The sequence below is a fragment of the Lissotriton helveticus genome, chromosome 6 (genome assembly GCF_964261635.1).
Source record: "Lissotriton helveticus chromosome 6, aLisHel1.1, whole genome shotgun sequence".
Taxonomy (NCBI): domain Eukaryota; kingdom Metazoa; phylum Chordata; class Amphibia; order Caudata; family Salamandridae; genus Lissotriton; species Lissotriton helveticus.
Window position 1 is genome coordinate 2,068,858,780 of NC_136067.1, and position 15,527 is coordinate 2,068,874,306.

A 15,527-nucleotide genomic window follows, 5' to 3' on the forward strand; every position below is an offset into this window, starting at 1 on the left:
TGATTTACAGATGGATGATTCTTGCACCAGGCACCACCAGCGCTAAAGACTATTTAGCAGATTTAGTGATTTAATGTACGAAAATAGTGTATATGAATCCTTCATTTTGGAGGTGAGCCAGAACTTTAGGAAGAACGTACCAATGCTGCTTGAAATGCTGCCCAACTTCTCTTTTGATTTTGCTGTCTACTTGGAATTTTTGACCTACTCTGCAATGTTCAAGTTACTAAGAGGCGTCACCGCCTTGACTCTGCATTTGCATTTACTAACTCTTTACACACACAGAGTTGCGTTGCAGAGATGTGTAAAAAGGGGCGTGGCCTCGGACCACCTCTCTGCGACTCAGCTCTGTGGCACTTAATGGTGGTACCTGGTGGGCTAGTTGGCCCCCAGGGACCCTCAGGATTCAAGGGGAATTAATACCCCAACCTAAAACCCGCCAGGGGCGTGTTTGCACAGTGGTGAAGGGAGGGGGCAGGGCCTGATGTGAGATAAGTGTACTTATGCAATCACTCAGCCAAAAATCCAAGCACTTATAATAAATTTACCATGCACTCTCCTCACAGCACTCTAATCATCCAGTCACTACCCATGCACTCATGCAATGACCCATGCACTAACTCATGCAGTGCTACAATACCCTGAGCAGTAACCATGCAGTCCAGCCATCGCCCTGTCACTATCCATGCACTCCTTCAATCACGCACCATGTACTTATCCAATCACTCTGCCAAAATCTAGGCACTTATAAATTCACCATGCACTGTCCTTGCAGTACTCTAATCATCCAATCAGTACCCATATACTTATGCAATGACCCAGGAACTAAAACACGCACTGCTACAATCCTCTGAGCACTACCCATGCAGTCCAGCCATCGCCCTGTATGTACCGATGGACTCCTCCAATCACCCAGCCAGCATCATGTACTTATCCAATCACTCCCCAAAACCCAAGCACTTAAAAATTCACCATGCACTCTCCTTGCAGTACTCTAATCATCCACCCAGCACCCATGTACTCATGCAATGACCCAGGCACTAACTCATGGCAAACACAGAGGAGGTCATGCTAATCACAGGGGTACCCCAACGCATAGTGTTCCCTAGTATATGTAGGTGTTTTCACTGTTTTCTAAGTGTCTTTTAGCATAGCACTGGCTCCGGTCCTGGTTAGTCAGTCAGTTACCACCAGTACCCATCAGTAAAAAATTGGGGGCACAGGAGGACGTTTTGCTCCTCTGTTGTTTCTGCACATCTGTTGCTTCTTCTTGCACTTTTCTTCATCTTTATGGACTTCTGTTGTCTCTTTCTGTATTTGTCTTGCTTCTTTCTGCACTTTTCTTCCTCTTTCTTCACATGTCCGACCTTTGTAGGCATATTAGAAATTAGCATTTAAAAAACCATTGAAATTCACTGAAAAAACATAGGTTTTAAGCACGTTATAGTTAGAAATTAGCATTTAAAAAAACATTGAAGTTTACTAAAAAACATATGTTTCAGGCAAGTTATAGTTAGAAATTAGCATTTAAAAAACCTTAGAAATTTACTGAAAAAAACATAGGTTTCAGGGACGTCATAGTTAGTTGGTCATTTTACTCGTACAAAACGATAGAAATTCCCCCATTATAGTTACTTCAGCTAACTATTACTCCCTCCCCCGCAATGCACTGCTGATAACGTCACACATTACATTATACATCACATGGTCAGTGACAACACTGATGACATCTCAAATGACATCACTGATGACATCATCCACGTTAAAATATGATGCACCTCCTCATACTCTAATATAACCTTTGACACACCCACTGTAAAATACAGAGTACCATTTTCGAAACCATCGACACACCAATACCAGTTACTACATACGCACTCACTGATTCCCAGGTCTACACACACATCCACTCATTCACCCATACAATCACTCATACATACAGTCACTCATCAATACAACACTATCATATGTACTCATATACCTATACAGATGATCACACACCGCCACTCATCCATGGAGTTACTCACACATCTAGTCAGTCAGGCAAAGAATCAATCACACTCCCATTTCCTCACCTATACAGTTAGACACACACCACCTCACGTATTCAAACATATACTAACACATACTTACTCTCTTACTCAATCACTGATACAAGTACACACTCATTCATACAGCCACTCTCACAATCACTGACTCTCACGTATAGTCATTTATATACTCCAACACTGCCTTTTACATAAGTAGATACTTGGGCATGTACCACTGAGACATCCAATCTCTCACCAACACACCCATACACACACTCACTCGCCCATACAGCTGTTTCCACATGCATTCTTGAACCCATACACCCAGTGAATCAACCACTCACACATCTATGCACAGAGTCACACCCTCCCACCCAAGCACACACACACTCAGACTTCAATACAAATACTCAGGCAACCAATCAATAACTCATATAGACACTCATGTAGCTACTGACTAACACATGCAGCAGCTTACACAACAACAGACATTCTGATGCACACATTCAGACAGTTTAGTCACTAACCCATGCATTCAGTAAGACACATTTAATCACTCACTTATTAAGTCAGTCACGCACCTACTAAATCCTCCATCCAGACACCTATACACCCACTCATTCTTCAATACACCTTGGCATATATATAAAACATATTAAAATTGTACAGAAACACAAGATCACTGGATGATGTCATCAGTGATGTAATCAGTGATGTCATTTGAGATGTCATCAGTGATGTCACTAACCATGTCATGAATGATGTAATATGTGACATCATCAGCAGTGCATTGTGGGGGTGCTAGTTATAGGCAGCTGAAGTAACTATAACAGGAGAATTTCTATCATTTAGTATGAGTGAAATGTCCAACTAACTATAACTTTCCTGAAACCTATGTTTTTTTCAGTGAATATATTTATTATATATATAAATATATATATGCCCTGTGTATCTCATGACATGTTACCTGAAAACTTCCCCCCTTCCATCTGTAAGCAAGGTCCTCAGACACTTTAGGATAATTTGTATCTATGGTTATTATGGTAAGGAACATACGGAAACCGAAGCGTGATTCCACTCCAGATCGGACGCATTGCTTAATTTAAGTAACATGACAAAGTTATGCCAAATTCATCCAAATTTCATCCGTTTTATTCAAAGTATTCTTAAAATTATTTTTCATTCATCGTGTTACGTGTTGACCACTTATGTATAACACAGCTTCGAAACGGCAGATATGCCTACTATTATATGCCATTTTATAAATTAATCTATAGTGATTGTTCTTCTCCACCCAATGCATGCTTGTATAAGCTCTTCTTCATGGGGTTCACTTTAAGTATTAAATAACAACCATTACCTTTTTTAAAAACTCAAACTGAAGTGTATATGAGATAATTAACAGTTATTTACTAAATTCATGCTACATTTTACTCCAAACCAGTAAGTGTCATTTTCCTTTTATGCATGTATCTCTACGCTACAAACAGTTACCCAAACGAGTCTCACCCCGATCTTGACATTTCTCCATATTACCGACTTCGTTCCCCTAAAGCTCGTGCTTGACGATATTTTTGGTGAACCCATCTCTTTAAACCAACATTATTTATTACCCTTCCTCCATACCTTTATCTTCGCTCATTACGATCTTTCTCCAAACAAGTTTTCTTCTTCTAACACAGTGACATTCAATTCACTACTCTTATCTTCCTTCTTAACTAATGTCAAATAACTCCTCCCCTCTACATCAGCCAATCCCATTAAGCTGCGTCCTTTGGAATTCACTGTCCCCATTACTACAAGTCCCATAATGTATTGTTTCAACCATTCTCCGTCCCTTTATTATTCAAGACTTGTTTAGGCATCTTTTTCAAATACCCTGCCCCCCTTAAAGCTGTTATACCTTAGCACATTCTAGAATTTTAATGCATATAACTCGATTGTTATCACTAATTAATCATCAACATCTTAATATAATCAGTTCAAGTTAAATCCTTTGTGTTTCACAACTGCCATTTCTGGAGAATGAATTGTTCTTATATCGGCTTTGCATGTAACACTTATATTGTTTTTCATTATTAGTCGTTGTGGGTGCAACTTGTTAGTAGGACTGGCAATAGTTTCAATATCCAACCCAATATCCCAATAATCCAATATCCATTATATATATATATTCACTGAAAAACATAAGTTTTAGGGGTGTTATAGTTAGCCGGACATTTCACTCATACAAAGCAGGCATGTCAGAAGGAGTTCCCCTCACAGAGGATCAGACTACTCTGGTGAGACCCCTTTCACATCAAACACGCCTTTACACCTTGTTCTTGCTGGCCTTGTCCAGAATAAGCTACCACTACTGCTTAGAGCATACCACCTCCCCACCAGCCCAGGGTACCTCCTAACCCACATGACACCTATGCTAGTGTAACTCTCCAATCCCTATAGGAACCAACCCCTCCCCCAGCCTAGTCAAAATGTCCTCTATCAAACCTACATACGCCAACCCCCTCACGTCGAGCTACGTCAAACCGAACGGCCCGAACTCCTTCTCGATCGTTCTCCCCCTAACCTCCCACCTACATCGAGAAAAAACCTCAAACACAAACTGATCAGGCAATTCCCCAAATCACTATTTGCAGACATCAATCATTGCCCCTTTAAAGGCCAAGTAAAAATGGACCTCATCTTTCACACTGAAAGACCCGAGAAGTGGATCTCCACCCTCAGATCACATCCCCACATTACCAAAACTACGAGTACACCCCATAGCTGCAAGCTCTCTTTCCCTATTCCTAATTGCTCGACAAGTAGGGGGAACACCTTCGTGACCATCTATTCCAATGGCACAGTCTTAATCCAAGCCAATAATGACAACCTTGAGTCATTTGATTCCCTCTTCCCCTCACTTAGGACTGCCTCCGCTCATACTCATCTCGCCAACCCAACCCACCCCCCCAACCCGACATCCAAACTCCTCAGAGGAACTCCCACCACACTCCGGCACCCGCCATCAGAAACCCCCTTCCGCCTACTACTCGTGCCACCACCAGCACCTCTGGCACCAAGAACAAGTCCCCCTGGCCACCACAGGCTCACCCCCGTGAACTGCCCCCCACTTATTACCCACCTCCTCCAACTCCGTCCGCCCTCACTATACAAAGACCTCCAATAACCCCCCATTCCTCCCTGCAATAGAAAGCAGATGACACATCACAACAACCTGCACCCCATACCCCTCCCCAAAGACCCCAGGGATAACACAAGAAAGACCAGAAGGCAACACAACAGAGTCAGGCATTCGCCACTCCAGGTAGACCCCGCCCAGAATCCTTCCACCCTAACCTAAGATGAGATGGGGCGTCGGCTCTCCCTGCTTGAAAGCCAATTAACCATTATAACACAGGGCTTCAATGTCATACTAAGCAACCTCGCTACGCTCCGCAAGCCATCCAAAAATTGCAACAGTACCTCCACTCTCTCGAACCTTGCACACCAAAGGCATGTCAAGGCCACGCGACTCACCGACATCTCTCCCCCTCTTGAGTTATTCCCTGAGACCCAAAAGAACTATGGAGGTTAAGCCCCCAGATGAAGCGGTTGATCTGGCCTCCTCGTACGACATCCCCGCTGCTTCCAATCCCCAATCCACGTTTCAGGTAACCACTGGATTTAGAAGAGACCACTCCACTCTGAAACTCCGTAGACCCCCAGCCTCCTTCATCAACATCCCCACTGCACCCTCAAAGTTAAAAACAATAATAGAGCCACCATCTACTAACTGCATGCTCATAAACTGCAGATCAGCCACCAAACATGCCTCAGAGCTTGCTGAATCCATTCTCACCCATGACATAGACATAGCCTTCATCACAGAGACATAGTTTAATGACTGCTTGCCTCCTATTCTGGACACCCTCGTACCCCCAGGCTTCTCAATAATAAACAAGGACCGAAAAGACCAAAGCGGCGGAGGCGTAGCAATCGTTCACAACAACAACCTGTCTGTGACCCAAATAGACACCTTCAACTACAACACCTTTGAATGTCTAACCGCCAACTTCAACACCAGTAACAACAAAGTACTGCAATGCCATCTCCTATACCATCCCCCAGGCAACACCCCCACTTTCACTGAACACCTGTCAGACCTAATTGCACACTGCGCACTCCGAGACAATAACAACCTAATTCTGGGTGACCTCAACTTGCATTGGAATGACAAAAACAGCCCACATATAAAAAAACCTGAATGAGCTACTACAAACCAACAACCTTACCCAACACTGCTCTGAAGGTGCACACAACAAAAGGGCTATCCTTGATGCCATCATTGCCCAACACAACGCCATCACAATTGATCACATACTACCAGTTGACTGGTCAGATCATCACATAATCCTACTCCATATCACGCAACCGATCATGCATCAACCTCCCATCCAAAATCCTCCCACGTGGACAAGAAACTTATCACAGATCAACATGAGTGACCTAGAAGAAAAAATAAACACGCTCCTGCCCATCTCCCCTGACGGTCGCTCCGCAACAGAACTCACATCACACTACAACATAACCATGGCGTCCATTCTAGACCAACTTGCCCCCCTGAAACTGAAAAAACCTAGGAATATTCCTTCAAGATCCTGGTTTAACAAGGACATCAATGCTGAAAGGAGACAACTTAGAGCTACTGACCGTTTATGGAGGAACAATCCTTCTTCAAGCCTATGCGAGCAACTCAAAGCAACTCGAAGGAACTACAAACAACATATCAACAAGGAAAAAAGCAACTTTTTCTGCACCGCCCTTAACAATGCAAAAAAACAGGCCTAAAGAACTCTTTAAAATCATCAGGCAACAGACCTCCAAGACCTCTGCAACCCCATTCCAGGCCTCCAAACATCTGTGCAACAACTTTGCCAACTTTTTCAATGACAAAATCACCAAAATTGAACTATCTCTTGATACAAACCTCTACCCCGCCTGCAAAGACCAAACCCCACCAACCGAAACGTACACGAAAAAGCCCCCCTCGAAAGCCTGGAAATCCTTCGACCCTGTACCCGAAGTAGAGATTCTTAAGCTAATCTCCTCCTCTAAGCCTGCATCCCACATCCTCGACCCTCTACCCACCCAATTAGGGTGTCAATAGGCTAAGGAGTCTTTTAGTTCATACATGTGACAGCAAGTGACAGTCAATGACATCCATCTAGACCAGACAATGGAGCAAATCTATTTGCTAAATTAAGTCCAGGCGGATATGCCATAGCCCCATACTGGTTACTACGATTGTCACTATTATAGTATTCAATATCAAAACATTCCTCAATGGGCATGCTCTCCTGGTTCAGCTGAGAGATAATACTATGATATTCACTGCACTATAGAATCTCACCCCGAAATGCTTTGCTGGGCCTTTGGTTGGTGTTGTAATTTTGCCCATAACTTTGCTTGGGGTGGTCCTAGGAGGATGGAACCACCACCGAATTGTTCAGCATGATATGCTCTTTGTGTTTAAGGCATCTGCTTGGTCCTCCCCTTAGGTTAGAGGTGACCCCAAAATCATCATCTTTCTCATTGCCTAATATTTTTCAAAGTTCACTTTTGTGAATTGGTCATATATATTTTTTTAGCATGTAGAGGTTAATTTGTTTTATCAAAGAGATGTGGATGCAGTAGCTAATTCTGCGACCCCCGCTAGCGGAGCAGAGATCAATGCCTACGATTACATCTAGGACCATCAAATTAGAGCAGCCCAATCACTTCTTTAATCTAGCAATGTGCTGCCAGTACCTTATGCAATGGAAGAATCTAGAAACTACTATGAGCAAATATAAATAGGATTTGCATCAGAAGTGTTTATTGGTGGTTTTCAATACTATTTCACATACAGGTCAGGCTAACTTTGGTGCTCTAAGAGCCTCAACGCAAAGGCACCTGTTGCAATTGCCTGTTTGATTATACTTTCAAGATTCGGTTGCATGCATATATATTTTAAAAAGAAACATAACCCAACACTATGTTAACAAAAGGTCTTTTGTGGAACATCAAATACTAAAAGACTCAAATCTTTCATTTTAAATAATATCATATCAGTTCGGGAAAAAAAGCTCAGCTGTTGGAATGTAGTTTCTTAGATATGTTTTTTTAGAATCACCAAACTAATTGTGAGACCTTTTCTCTGAGCTTTGGGGAAATGGTGATTAATGGGAAGTTTCCAAGGTGGGTGCCGCTGGTGGTTTAAGTGTGCAAAGTGAATAACATTAGCTGAGTCTCAGTTAGGTTAATAGTTTTGTGCACTTAAAGATGGAAGGGTAGCAACGCGGAGTAATGAAAAGATACTACAGGAGGTGATAAATCATTTGCATCTCAAACACTGGATGGCCCAAGCTAATATCTATATTTCCAGTCAATGACCAATGTTTTAAAGCTCTTCTTTCAAAATACCAAATATAAAAATCCCAAACTGAATTAGAAAACTGTTGTAAATCTTAATAAACAAAATGACACTAAAGACAGATAAGTTTCGCAGGACAGTTTAGAGCAGGAAAGGTATACATTTGACCCAGGGCCAAGGTTTTGTTGGCCGGATATTTTTGCAACTTCTCTCGATCAAAATTTCTACCCTGTGTCTTAGTAATGGGAGCTGGATTTTTCCAGCAAGAATGGTGGCAGGCTGTATCTGAAGAGGGCGGCACAAATCGGACACCTTATCGCCGAGGGTCAGCGGAACAATTCCCTGCAGCAGACTAGCTCCTAGTGGGATAAACGTTTTATTCAGCTGTAATGGTTGGTCATGGTACTCTAGTGGTTGAAAGCCTGAAGTTCCAAAATTGTGCAGTGGCAAGTCCCCTTTTCCCTTAGCTCTTCACTTAAGCTTCCTGGCTTTTCAGGCAGTATGGGCAGGGGTAAGCTCTTGGAAATTTAAGACCTGGTTCAGCAAAAAAAAAAAAAGAAAAGTGGTTCTTAAGCTTGTTGTGTACCTGTAGACATAGGAGGTTAGCCACTGCTACTTGGAGTCCACTTCTTTGTCCTGGGTACAGGAGAGCAGTTCTAGTCTTTCAGAACACCTCTCGGGTTACAGAAAGTAGGTTTTGATTCTCTACTGTAGGTCTAGAAATTGCTCTGAGGATGGTGTCTTAGCATGCCACAATTATGGTTGGCACTAGGAGGTGTGACAGTGACTCCTGTTTCCTCCTTACCCAATTGGGTCAATGTTCTCCAGGACAACTCTACTCTCCTTTTCAGCAGTTCCCATTTGTCCTCCTGCAAAGAATCCCACAGTGCACCACACTCCTAAATCCAAGATGAGGAAACCATTTCTTCCTTGTGCAGAACCTGTATGCTTGCCCGTAGTTGTGCCCAAGAAAATGAGTAGTCCCTTAATTTGTGGTCACTAAAAACTGGTTCTGATAGTAGCTTGCCTCCCACTAAGTTCGAAGCTAGCCTAGATGGCGGAACAAAGATATGCTATTCCCAGGTCGCACATTACATTTACTTGTGAAAGGTAAGGCCATTTACAAGTTATGGGTACATTCTAACTAGTCTTTCTGCAAGAGGAAAAAAACCACTTCCCACACCGAGGCAATTCTTTCTGCTCTAGGAGCACTTTTCACGTATCATTAAGGTCAAGCACTGGCATACTAGCTGTTTGTGGGATAATGGTAATTTGCTCAGTGGAGCTTCAGACATGTACAAAGTACCTTCCTAAAAGTTACTTTTTCTAATTATGTATTAACAATCTGACTTTACCATTAAATTAGATTTTTAATAAATATTAAAATTACTTTTTGAATACTTTTGTAGTCATTTTCTGTCAATAGTTACAGATTAAAGTGTATAAGCTGTGTTTTGACATTTTCTATGATTTAGCTGCAGCCGTTCCAGTGAAAATACCTTTTGAGGGCTAGTCACTGGTGGAACATTCCAATTTTAATTTCACAGATGTTCCACTTTTAAATATCAGGCACCATACCCTATTAGTAACTTATGGGTGAATTATTAATATTTAACCACTTCCATGCTGATGATGAGCTCAGCTCGTCATCAGCGTTACCTACCGTGTGCTGATGACGAGCTGAGCTCGTCATGTAACGCGGTAATTCGCAAATTGCCGCATACCGGGGGAAAAACGGCCGCACGCATGCGGTTAAAAGCAGAGTCTCCCACCTGTCAGAAAGAGTTATCTTGACAGATTGAGCAGCATGTTTTTAGGCTACGGTCAGGCTATACTTGGTTGGGCTGAAGCCATGTTTTACAGACCCTCTCTATGGTTGGCACAATAGGTGCTGCAGTCCACTGGTGCCATTTAACATTCAGGATCTGAGTGCATTTTCTACACCATATAGTTGGGACTTATAGGCAATTTAAATATGTCGATCTGGGAAGGGCCAATTTAACCTTGTTTAAAGGGGTCGTACAGGCACTTTATCCCTGTTTAGAATTGGTTAAGTGCACACAGTAACTCCAGCAAAAGAGATGAAGCAACCAGTGTGGGGAAATTCCGAAAAAGAAGGTGGTTTCATACACTCACTCAATAGATTATTAATTCAAAAAATGCTCTGCTTCCATCAAAGGGAATGAGTGAAAAAAATGCATCACATCTAATAAGGTTCAGCAAATTTTTGCACTTGCACATTTCCGGCTGCCATTCACAAACAAACACACCCTTGCACCATAGGAGAAGGGTGCATACATTCTCTAATACTTAGGTTGAAAACATGTTTCCTTGTTACCCTTGTCTCAAGGCGCAAATCCCTGTCTATGAATGTAGGACATAGGGATGTGCATAAAAAAACATTGCTAGTTCCATGGTAAAGCCATATACAGGCCATGGAATGCCCCCTTGATGCAAAGTAGCGCAGACTGTGAATTTCCATTACTTTTGGGAGACTTTCCAATGCAAATCCTACTTTTGCGTTGGATATCAAATCCCACCTCAACACTTTGCGCTGAGTTTGAATCTTGTATGGGACGCAGAAATCTAAGCTCAAAATATTGCCTGAAATAAAAAGTCAAAGTAGAGATAAATAATGGAATTAACTCAGTCCTCCAACTCCAGATTTTTTTTTAATTATTCAGAAAAAACACAAAAAACAACAAATCCACAATTAAAAAATAGAAGTTCAACATAGAAAAAACACTTGTAAAACAAAACACAGGAAAATCAAACAGACCCCTACATATACATTAACATACGTCAAAATTCCTAAAAGTAGTCGAACACACAAGATATATTCTTGCAATGAAAATGCATATAAAATAAAACATTTTGGCCTTCCGCACACACTTTGAGCAAATAAGACAAGGTCCTTCACTAAATTTGGCCTAAAATCACATTAAGATGTAGTTACTAATCTTACTAATACTACCATTAGAAACTAGATAAAAGTTGGACATACTTTTATCGGAGAACAGCAGCATGGTATTACTAACATGCAGAGTCACCGGCATACAATAAAACAAAAGTAAACTACAACATAATGTAAGCTGTAAAATAAATGGCAGAATAATGACATTTTATTTTAGACAAACAATGCAGCTAATTAATGCAAGTACTGAATATATTTTGTAAGAGAATGTACAAATTCTCTAAAAATTGTAAATGTATGCAAATAATGTTTTGAAAATGTCTCATGCAGAAATTTAATATATGTAAAAATACCGGAAAGCATGCATTGACAATGTCAGTGCATGGGTCTTATACATGGAAGAATCTTTTGTGTCGTTGGTGGCATAAGTCACTCAATACGTCATCATAAATGCACCCTGTCATTCATATGGCAGGGTGCAATTATGCATTGTTTCAACCATTCTCCTTCCCTTCATTATTCAAGACTAGTTTAGGCATCTTTTTCAAATACGCCGCCCACCCTTAAATGTGTTATACGTTGGTTACGGCATGTTCTAGAATTTTAAAGCATGTAACTCGATTATGTTATTACTAATCGTCAACATTTAAATATAATCAGTTCAAGTTAAATCCTTTGTGTTTCACAACTGGCATTTCTGGAGAGTGAACTGTTCCTATAACGGCTTCGCACGTAACACTTATATTGTTTTTCATTATTAGTCATTGTGGGTGCAACTTGTTAGTAGGACTGGCAATAGTTTCAATATCCAAGAGAAAAGAGTTAACAAGTGCACTCCTGTGTATTCATGTTCCATAATTATTCCATGATTTATAGAAGTGTTGCGCGCAGCCTGAATCGCAGTCAGCCCTCAACCACGTGCGTTAATAAACATACGGAAACCAAATCATGATTTCACTCCAGATCGGTATGTTATGGTAAGGTAACAGAGGCTTACTGTCCACTATATGCATTTTAAAGATGAAGCATAGCAGGCTCAAAAGCACATACTAGAGGGTTTATATAACAAACACAAATATAAGAAAAAAAAACATATGAAGACATTCCCCCATGTATCGCTTTTCTAGTACAAAAGCAAATGTTAAAAAACCCAGAATACGTGGAGTCTTTGAAAAAGATATATATGCAGGTACCACTTATTTCTTGCTCGCAGAAATAAGTATTTATCTTATGTCTCTATTTAGCCCATAGATATGCCACAAGTTTTTGGCACAAATTCCACATCAGATAAGTATTTGCAGAGTTTTTAAAGTAGAAGTTTTAAATCGAGCTAAGCACATTACCCTCAACTTGGCACAGAAGGATATCCAATTTTTTAAAGGTTTGCATTTATCTTTGTTTCTTTGCAGGAATTTATGGAGCTGATTAAGAGCAGAAACAAAGAGGAATCCAGGACACCGAGAGAATACGTCGATCAAGGGTGACCCGACGGGGGAACCACTGAAGGCTCCAACGCAGCGTGCTGTGGCCAGAAAGAAACAGGTAGGTGGACTGATAGCAGGAAGCTGCTGCCTGAAACACTGAAATGCCAAGCAAACTTCCAGACGGTTGTTAGCGGCTTTAGGCTGGCTGTGCTCTGCCCCACCATATCCGGTATACAGATCGCAGCAGGCACAACATTAACAATGTCTCTGATTCATCAACCAGCAGGAGTTCTTTTGAGGTAATATTTTGGAGTATAGAATATTTGTGGTCCCCTGTGCCCACAAATGCGCTTTATTATCATGGCTGGTTAGCAAGTACTTTAGTTTTCAATGTTCTCCTTTTATAGTTTCCCTTTCATTTATTTACTTCTCCTCTTTTGATTGTAATATTTCATATGGGGATACTACAACTCACCAGACAGTTAGCAGGTTGCTTGCTTACCACTCATTTATGCTGCAATTTGCTGCATCTCTAATGGCCACTTCCTATAGAAGAGGAGATCATTATGGAATATTGTTGTCCACAGTGTCCATCATTATTTTACCATTCCAAAATGGTCAACACAGGTCAGATACCCCTGCTATGTTTAGTTTCATTATTGAAAGCATATGACTACTTTCTTTAGATGGCAGCATGTTTTCTTTTTTCTACTTCTATACGTTTAGCTTATCTTGCATACACTGTTGAGTGTGTGTATGTATTATTGTATGTGTATCAGAGGATGAGTGCAGGAATGAGACAGTGGATAGCTGGATGCATTAGTGCAAATATGAATGACAGAGTGCATGTATGATGACGCATTAAGTGACTTATGCCACCAATGACACAAAAAATGCTTCAGTGTATAAGGCCCATGCACTGACATTGCCAATGCATGCTTTCCGGTATTTTTACATATATTACATTTCTGAATGAGACATTTTCAATACATTATTGGCATACATTTACAATTTTTAGAGAATTTGTACATTCTCTTACAAAATATATTCAGTACTTGCATTAATTTATTGCATTGTTTGTCTAAAATAAAATGTCATTATTCTGCCATTTTTTTTACAGCTTACATTATTTTGTAGTTTACTTTTGTTTTATTGTATGCCGGCGACTCTGCATGTTAGTAATACCATGCTGCTGTTCTCCTATAAAAGTATGTCCAACTTTTATCTAGTTTCTAATGGTAGTATTAGTAAGATTAGTAGCTGCATCTTAATGTGATTTTTAGGCCAAATTTAGTGAAGTCCTTGTCTTATTTGCTTAAAGTGTGTGCGGAAGGCCTAAATGTTTTATTTTATATGCATTTTTATTGCAAGAATATATCTTGTATGTTCAACTACTTTTAGGAATTTTGACGTATGTTAATGTATATGTAGGGGTCTGATTGATTTTCCTGTGTTTTGTTTTACAAGTGATTTTTCTACGTTGAACTTCTATTTTTTAATTGTGGAGGTGTTGTTTTTTGTGTTTTTTCTGAATAGTTAAAAAAAAAATCTGGAGTTGGAGGACTTCCATGGATTTTATAAGGTCAACCTGAGTGAATTCCATTATTTATCTCTACTTTGGCTTTTTATTTCAGGCAATATTTTGAGCTTAAATTTCGGCGTCCCACACAAGATGCAAACTCAGCACAAAGTGTTGAGGTGGGATTTATTATCCAACGCAAAAGTAGGATTTGCATTGGAAAGTATCCCCAAAGTAATGGAAATTCACAGTCTGCGCTATTTCGTTAGCTACTTTGCATCAAGGGGACATTCCATGGTCTGTATACGGGTTTCCCATGGAACTAACAATGGGTTTTTTATGCACATCCCTATGTCTTAACATTCATAGACAGAGATTTGCGCATTGAGACAGGCGTAATAATAAGGAGACATGTTTTTAACCTAAGCATTAGAGAATGCACGCACCCTTGTCCTATGGTGCAAGGGTGTCTTTGTTTGCGAATGGCAGCCGGAAATGTGCAAGTGCATAGGGGAGAGAAAAAAATTTACTGAACCTTATTAGATGTGATGCATTTTTTCACTCTTTCCCTTTGATGAAAGTAGATCATTTTTTTAATTAATAATCTATTGAGTGAGTGTATGAAATCACCATCTTTTTCAGAATGTCCCCACAATGGTTACTCTATCTCTTTTGCTGGAGTTACAGTGTGCACTTAACCCCTGCTAAACAGGGATAAAGTGCCTGTACGACCCCTTTAAACAAGATTAAATTGGCCCTTCCCAGATTGACATATTTAAATTGCCTATAAATTCCAACTATATGGTGTAGAAAATGCACTCAGATCCTGAAAGTTGAATGGCACCAGTGGACTGCAGCACCTATTGTGCCAACCATAGAGAGGGTCTGTAAAACATGGCTTCAGCCCTACCAAGTATAGCCTGACCGTAGCCTAAAAACATGCTGGTCAATCTGTCAAGATAACTCTTTCTGACAGGTGGGAGACCCTGCTTTTAAATATTAATATTTCACCCATAAGTTACTAATAGGGTATGGTGCCTGATATTTAATAGTGGAACATATGTAAAATTAAAATTGGAATGTTCCTCCAGTGACTAGCCCCCAAAAGGTATTTTCACTGAAAGGGTTGCAGCTGAATCATAGAAAATGTCAAAACACAGCTTATACACTTTAATCTGTAACTCGTGACAGAAAATAACTACAAAAATATTCAAAAAGTAATTCTAATATTTATTAAAAATCT

At 40.5% G+C, this 15,527-nt stretch overlaps 1 long non-coding RNA gene across 2 annotated transcripts in view; it reads left to right on the forward strand.

The window, feature by feature from the left end:
- The window catches only part of LOC144762029 (uncharacterized), a 308,985-nt gene that overhangs the window by 267,658 nt on the left and 25,800 nt on the right, over positions 1-15,527 (forward strand). For both annotated transcript variants that reach the window (XR_013596008.1, XR_013596009.1), the window contains one exon: positions 12,751-12,883. This is a non-coding gene — a long non-coding RNA (uncharacterized LOC144762029). The remainder of the gene's footprint in view (positions 1-12,750; positions 12,884-15,527) is intronic.